This window comes from Octodon degus, unplaced genomic scaffold (assembly GCF_000260255.1).
Source record: "Octodon degus isolate 3935 unplaced genomic scaffold, OctDeg1.0 scaffold00219, whole genome shotgun sequence".
Taxonomy (NCBI): Eukaryota; Metazoa; Chordata; class Mammalia; order Rodentia; family Octodontidae; genus Octodon; species Octodon degus.
In genome coordinates this window covers 3,622,334-3,628,885 of record NW_004524795.1, presented here as the reverse complement: position 1 = coordinate 3,628,885, position 6,552 = coordinate 3,622,334, and the positions used below count along the sequence as shown (strand labels likewise).

Below are 6,552 nucleotides of genomic sequence, written 5' to 3'. Positions count from 1 at the left end.
AGATAATCCTCAGACTGTCTCCTCTTAGTCATTCCAATGCTGTGCTGGTACATTGTTCTAGAATACTTTTAGTGCACTCCACTTTTAAACATTTGGAGGACGTTTTGCACTCTTCACATTCCTAACAAGATGGAACATATCCACATTCAATTATCAGGGGAAGATGAGGTGGCAGAGTAGATTTTGGTCTCTTTATGTGTTGTGTGATGATACATTAACTTCCAAATTATAGAGATTGGAATGTATTTATAACCTCCAGTCTGATTCCTGGTTCTTGGGAGGGTTTCACGTCTATTATTCTGTTCAAAAGCAAAGAGGTAAGGCTACACTTTCAGGGATCATTTCTATAGTATTTTACTAGAAGAGCTTCTCTGATCTTGTAAAGTGCCAGAAAAGAGATAACCATCTCCATTCCTTATTCGTGTCTTTGATTGCTAAAATGATGCAATATATTTGTAAAACAAAAACGACCAGAATGCACAGGCTTGGAGCTTCTTCTATTTTTTGTTCCTTCTCTCTCTAAAAGATAGAGGCTGGGGAGATGGCTCAGTAGAATAAGTGCTTGCCTGGCAAGTGCAAGGATCTGATCTGAGATCAGTCCCTAGTTCCACCAAAAATAAATAAATAAATAATTAAAAAAAAAAACAAAAAACACAGTTCCTCTTGGAGTAGACAGGGCCCTGGCCCATCTTCTCCTTATAGTCCTTCTGCTTTCCTGTATTTAAAAATATTTACCAGTGTATAGAATTAGGGGAGTGAGATGTGAAGAGCGATTTTTCTTGCTTCATAGAACGTATAAATTTCAAAAGGATGCCTCCACTGTCTTCTAATTGAAAACATCTTAAATTGTTTTGTCAAGAGAACACTACATTTCCTAGGAATGGGTTTGTGTTCAGTTGAAGACAGTGAAGAGATTTTCTCAGTTCAATTCTATCTGATTTATATTTAGAATAATTGCATTAAGTTCTGGGCATCATTTCTCTTGTCACTATTTTTTTGGGGGGGTGTTACTCTTTGTCCAGGTAGTCTTAAGAATCTGGCAAACCATCTATCATTTTTTAATGTGTGGTGTATTTTAGTATGCATTTGAATTTGATTGGAGAACATAGCCAGCATTTTGTACTCATATCTAGCTTCTAATTCTTTGTATTATTAAAGGACAGGGGGAGAAAGACGTTTCCAATGCCAAGGCTCAGCAGACTCACCACTGGACACACTGTGGTTATCTGTATTGATGGTGCCAAGTTATATAGTCAAAGTACATCTCCTGAGTATTTTGTCCAACTTGGATTTGTCAATATGTTGAGAAAATATACAAGTATGGTTTTTAATTTTTGTAAGTGTGATTTATTTTACCATCTTTCCTTGTTACCTTTCAGACTGAAAACTCCAGTTTGGGATGACACACTTCACCATATTTCTTTTCAGCCAGTTAGAACATCTAATGGTTGCTCAGTATTATAAATTTTTCATTTTATCCACTACAGTTTTTACAGGGCTGATGACTGAATGTCTTCTGTTTTCTGATTTACTTTTCGGTTTCTGAATGCTCATTTTGTGGCTCCTGACCTCCTCCACATCTCTTCAGTTGGAAACCAAAGCAAATGAGTCAGAAATCACTTCTTGTCATATTCTGTGCCAGAAAGTGAGCATCATTGCAGTCAGTGAGAATGCGTTTACCCATTTCTCTCTTTTTGTAACTTTTAAATTAAACCCTTCTTTCTTGTCCTTAGTGAATTAACTCCCCATTTTCTAACGTAAAATACAAAAAGACTAAGAACAACATACGAACATTGGGCATGCAGTTTCGATAACATATCACATTTATCACCCTTAATATCCTCTTAACGCCTTTGTGTCTTTATATTTTAGCTATGACTCCACCAGTAAAAATTATATGACTCATGTCCAAGTCTACATTTAGCAAAATTTTTAAAGCTTTGTTAGTATGCAGGACAATGAATATAAAAAAAAGTCTACATTCTTTATTTGGATTAAGTTTAAAGCTTTTCACATAACACCATTTGAAAATGTCATAGCGTGACAAAACAGCCTTCCCTGTAGGAGGGAGCTTACCCACAGGGTGCAAGTCCTAGGGGAAAACACTCTTTATTTTGGTGTTTTGCAACTGCCCTCTACAAGTTGTTGAGGAAACCATCCACCCAGCATATTTATTTGTGCATAAAATAAACTCAGAAATTAAATTTTCAGATGGAAAACAATCTAGAGAAGCAAACTGAAATGTAATGATTAACATAAAATAATATAATCAAGAGGACTAAAAGATATTCCAAGGGTCAAATTTGACCTATTATTGTAAATAATATTTTTGAAAATATAATTATTTATTTCCATATTGTTTATGATCTATCACATTTACATATTGTCTGTGAATGCCTTCTTCTGACAATGATAGAGCTCACAGGTTACAGGGGCCTAAAATATTTACTATATGTTCCTTACAGAAAATGTGGACCAAACTCCCACACCTTATCCCATATAAATGCTTGTCTACACAGAATAGTCATGGTTTCTGCATTGAATCCATTCCTCCTTTTCTGTCTTAGAGGGTCTTAGAATACCTATGTTCCCACCCTTCTTCTGTGTGGTACAGATGTTTCAAGGGCAGCTCATCCTCCCCCATCACCTTGGGTGAGCTAGACAGGTCCAATGTTGATCCCATCAGCCTTGCCACATTAGTTGCATGGGAGCACAGGTCTAAACCAGTTAGCACACGGAAATCCCCTAACTACAGAGAGTTGTTTCAAAAATGGATAGGCAACTTAATTTGAACCATATGAGGAAAAGATTGTTCATGGTTTCTGGGAAATACATTTCTCCACTTTTAATAGAGACCAACTGGAAGAGATGCTCTCTCCTCTCTTGATTTGGGTTTGTATGGTACTGTAGACATTTTTTCATCAGAAGAAAAGACAGGAGGAAACAACACAGAGTAGTGACAGGGCCAAATCCCATAGTCTTAGCTAACCTTAACTGAGTTTGCCTACTATCAGAACTTCCTACTATTTAAGATAATTAATTTAATCATTCATGAGCCAGTTTGAATGTTGGGTTTTCTATTAGGTGCAACATAAATATTTCTAGTAGGAATAGAAATATTTGCACTCCAGGGCCAGCGAGATAGCTCAGCAGCCTAAGCACCTGCTTAGGGCAAGAACAGAGACTGCGGTTGATTCCCTGCACCACATGCTGCACCAAGCCTGCTCCTTGGGAGCACTGAGCTGGCCACTGACACTGGGTGTGTTGGCCCACACCTGTAATCCCAGAACCAGGGAGGCTGAGAACAGGAGGATCACTATGAGTGTGAGCTATGTAGTGAGATCCTGTACCAAGTACATAAAAAAGAGAAATATTTACACTCCAATTATTTTATAAAAATGCATCATAAAGCTTTGAATTTATTTTTGTTTATTTATGATCCTAAAAATATTTCTATATCTGGACAGACCACTTTTATTTCCTACTGCCAATATCTCCTAGTAGGGGCATCTTTAAATCACTGATGAACAACTTGCTTAAAGAAAGTACCTAAGCCCTTAGAATTCAGGGCTTAAGGTACTGACCACTTTTTGTGATGTCCATGGAAAACTTTAATTCTTGTCTTTCCTATTCTTTGATTAGAGATGAAAAAATAGTATGATTTCTCAAGCCTGCAGATCTTTATCCAATTCCTGTTGTTATTGCCCAAAGAAAAGTCCAATATTCCTAATATGGCTTCTATATTTTTTGTTCATCCACTTTTTGGCCTCATTGTAGATTATTTTTCCTCCCTATTTTGCTTTCTAATTTTTTTTTTTTTTGGAACCAGGGATTGAACTCAGCCCCTTGTGTTTGCCAGGCAAGCACTTATACTACTGAGCTATCTCCCTGCACCCCCCTTTTTAAATTTTTTTTTCCTATTCTGCTTTCTAGCCACACTATTTTTCTGCTATTTTCTCTAAGGAGCCCTAATTTGTCTCGTCCCCACATACTAAGACATTATGTTCACCTTGCCTGGAATATTGTTCTTTCAATTTTTCACCTGCACCATTTTTGTTCATATTTCAAGTGTCATCCAAGGGTTTTATCTTCAAAGGTATTTCAAGTAATCCCCAAGACTAGTTTAGCTCTACCTGCTCATTATATGTTCCTGCCCACCACCTACTTTCCATCTTATACTACTCCTTCACCCTGTAGCTATTTATATAAAATGCATATACCGAAGTCTGCTGTTCAAGCTCCGTGAAGACTCAACACCAGGCCTTCTTTTTGCCCACTATTTGGTCTCAAGTCCTTAGTTAGCCATGTCTGGCACAGAGCTAGCCCTCAATATATATGGCTCTTGACTAGATACATAGTGGTGACTATTTTTAAAGATAGATTTATAGAAACCATTAACATTTAAGTGCAGAATATATTTTTAGTTATTCACAACAAATGGTTTCAAGAGAATGTTGGATGAACACTAATGAATTCTTATTCTCTGATGCTGTTTTCTAGAAAACTTGCAGAAAGTCAGCTTTATAATTAATTTATGTCTTAAAATATATTAGGCTTTCAGTCAGGTCCTGAGAATATACTATCCTCTTTTTCTACACTTCTGCAATACACACATCAGAAATATCAGTTTGCTGATGAGAAAGCTAAGATTTCTGGTAGGGAATGTATCTGGAGCTGCAGATGCCATTACTACTATTGCAGACCATCAATGCTGACATCCCAACCTAGCAAATACCTTTATCCATGACTATGTGATGAAAGAGTTTGGAGCAGGTTAGATCAACATGACCCCATTTCTGGACTGTGTGTATGTAAATGCTCATGCATGTACATGCTTGGGTGTGTGTGTGTGTGTGTGTGTGTGTGTGTGTGTGTGTTGTGTACACACATGCTGCAATGGATCCATACATCATATTTTATTCACATGTTGAAGTTCTTACCCACAATGTAAAATAAGCCAAATATGCCATTAGCTCTATGTCTAAATCTTTTCTTGAATAGGAAGTACAATATGCAGTTGGAGACAGAGCCTTTGGGAAGCATTTAGGTTTAGATGAGGTCATGAGGGTGAGGTCATGAGAGTGGAATGTGCGCCTTTATAAAAAGAGAAACCACAGAAGAGCTAGTGTGCACTCTCTGTGCCTATTTTCTTCTCACCTTTCCCTTCTTTTTTTTTTCCTCCTGTCTAGCTCTCTTTTCTCACTCCATCCCTTTCCCTTTCTGTCCTGGTTCTCCCTTGTAAGGACAAAGAGAGAAGGTGAGCTGGGAAGAGAATCTTCTCCAGCACCTGGCTGTGCTGGAGCCTTAATCTTGTGATTTAAGCTTTCAGAGCTACAGTATAAGGGAAAAATTCTTTTTCTTAAGCCACTCAGTCTATAGAAATTGTACCTTAAGCTGACTAAAACATTTGTATGCATGAAATGTATATCACATCTCAAAAACAGTTATTAAATTTCTCATACCCTTTCTCCACTTCCATTGTCATTTCCCTAGCATAACCTTGTACAGTTTCCTCCAGACAATTGCAAACATCTTATTCTGCTGTTTGATTAGCTCACCACACAGCAGCCAAAGAAGCCATTGTAGGGCCGGGGAGATGGCTCAGTGGAATAAGTGCTTCCCTGGCAAGTGTAAGGGCCTGAGTTCAATCCTCTATTCCAAAAAAAAAAAAAAAGCCATTGTAGAATATAAACCTGTTATTGCCAACACCATACCTAAAGTATTTCAAAGATTTCCTGCAACTCTTAGAAAAAAACTTGAGAACTTTCCCAATAAACTCAACAAATATCTGAACCAAAATTCTATAATAAATGTAACTGCATATTAAATATATTTAGAAAACAATACTACTAATAGTTATAGCAACAGCATTTCATAAGATATATGAGGGGACCAGGGTGATGGCTCAGTGGAATAAACACTTGCCTGGCAAGCAAAGGGTTTGAGTTCAATCCCCGGTTCTGAAAAAAAAAAAGATATTTCAGTTGAGAGCTTATACAAAAGTTTATAACTCAGAAAAATAGCTCAGAAGCATATCAGAAGCATAAGTGCCTGCTTGGTAAGCGCAAAGTCCTGAGTTTGATTTCCAGTACCAAAGAATAAAGCTTATAAATTTCATTGATTATAAGTAGACTAACTGTTTTATCTTAAACTGCCTTAACCCCCAGAGCTCACCTGTGTTAGAAGATTTTTTCCCAGGGATCAACCAGATGTCAGTTTGCACAAGAAAAGGAAAAGTCAATCGAGAAAGAGTTTATTTAATTTTTTTTTCATTTTTTAAATGTATTCGGGGAGAGTACCCAGGGCCTGGGGATCCTGAATAGACATAGAGCACAGGCCCAGGGAGTGAGTGAGACAACCTGGGCCCACAAATCCTGGCTGCAAGGGTCTGAGTTCAATCCCTGGTCCTGGGGAAAAACAAAAACAAAAACAAAACAAAAACAAAAAACAACAACAACAACAAAAAATCCTGAATAGGCCCAGAGCGCAGGCCTGGTGTGTGAGGTGAGACGACCCAGGGCCGCCAGATCCTGAATAGACCCAGTGCACAGG

The 6,552-nt window shown here is 37.7% G+C and overlaps 1 pseudogene; it reads left to right on the top strand.

Annotated features, from left to right (window-relative positions):
• The first annotated feature begins 319 nt into the window (after positions 1-319).
• LOC111813758 lies at positions 320-400 on the top strand (annotated as a pseudogene).
• The last annotated feature ends 6,152 nt before the right edge of the window (positions 401-6,552 follow it).